The sequence below is a fragment of the Carettochelys insculpta genome, chromosome 27, assembly GCF_033958435.1.
Source record: "Carettochelys insculpta isolate YL-2023 chromosome 27, ASM3395843v1, whole genome shotgun sequence".
NCBI lineage: Eukaryota > Metazoa > Chordata > Testudines > Carettochelyidae > Carettochelys > Carettochelys insculpta.
Window position 1 is genome coordinate 3,056,149 of NC_134163.1, and position 1,317 is coordinate 3,057,465.

A 1,317-nucleotide genomic window follows, 5' to 3' on the forward strand; every position below is an offset into this window, starting at 1 on the left:
CGCATGTCCGTGGCAGACAGCACCCCTGAGCGGGATGCAATTAAGGCATGTTCAGTGGGTGAAGCACCACTCCCCAAAACAGACTAGTTTTAATTGACAAAAGTCAGACCTTTAGGCCGTGTCTACACTCGCCAAAAACTTCCAAATGGCCATGCAAACAGCCATTTCCAAGTTTACTAATGAAGTGCTGAAAAACATATTCAGCACCTCATTAGCATGCAGGGAGCTGCAGCACTTCAAAATTGGTACGTCTCGTCCCGACGGGGCTCCTTTTCAAAAGCATCCCGGGTACTTCAAAGCCCACTTATTCCCATCTGCTCATAGGAATAAGGGGACTTTGAAATAGCCACGGTCCTTTCAAAAAGAAGCTCTATCTGGAGAATCCAGCTGTGTCAAAGTGCCACAGCTACCTGCAGGTTAATAAGACACTGAATAAGCACTTCATTAGGAAACTTCAAAATGGCTAATTACATGGCCATTTTGGAGAGTATAGATACAGCTTAAGAGTTAAAACCTATTTTTGTAACTATATTATTCCCCCAAAGGAAGGTGCACCATTCCTGAAAACAGTGCAATAGCAGGCTGATGCTTGGAACAAATGGAGCAACCTCCTAATCCAGCTCTCACTTCAAAAAATCCCTTTAAGACATAGTTCTCAGAAACAGAACATATCAGATATTAAACTGATAAGAACAGATTAAATGAGTTTTATTGAGGGAATGTTTCAAATACAGCAAGGAGCATCACAAATTAACATACACAAGAATATATCATCTGAGAAACCAGAACAGGTTATGGAGCGTAATATACAGTAAACAGTATCTTAGTACTTAAACAAGAAACCCATCTAGTCTCAGATAGACAAAAAAACACAGTTACAAATAACAGAGAATATAAAATATCGGCCTTTCCCCCAATCCCTACCCTGAGAAGAAAAAGGCGAAAATACTTTACAAGTAACAGACAATATAAGATATTGGCCTTTGGATCAATCCCAATCCCTAGGGGAAAATCAAAAAGGGGAGTATTTTACAGATAATAGACAATAAACAATATCGGCTTATCGGCCAGTCCCTGAGAAAAGAGAAGTCTTTGAACATAAAACTCCCCGACCCATTAAGTGCCAGGGAGAATAAAATAAAATAAAATAAAATAAAATAAATAATAAATTACAATAAGAAAAAAAATAAAAATAATAGATAAAATAAGGGAAAAAAAACCCACAAAGGAGCTTGGTAATCACCTGTCAGAATATTGGCGATGGCCCGTGATATGCTCTGTGTAAATGTCCCTGGACCACCTAATGGCATCAGACAC

At 39.0% G+C, this 1,317-nt stretch overlaps 1 pseudogene; it reads right to left on the minus strand.

Annotated features, from left to right (window-relative positions):
- Window positions 1-544: 544 nt before the first annotated feature.
- On the minus strand, window positions 545-720 carry LOC142002508 (U2 spliceosomal RNA; annotated as a pseudogene).
- Between the last annotated feature and the right edge of the window lie 597 nt (window positions 721-1,317).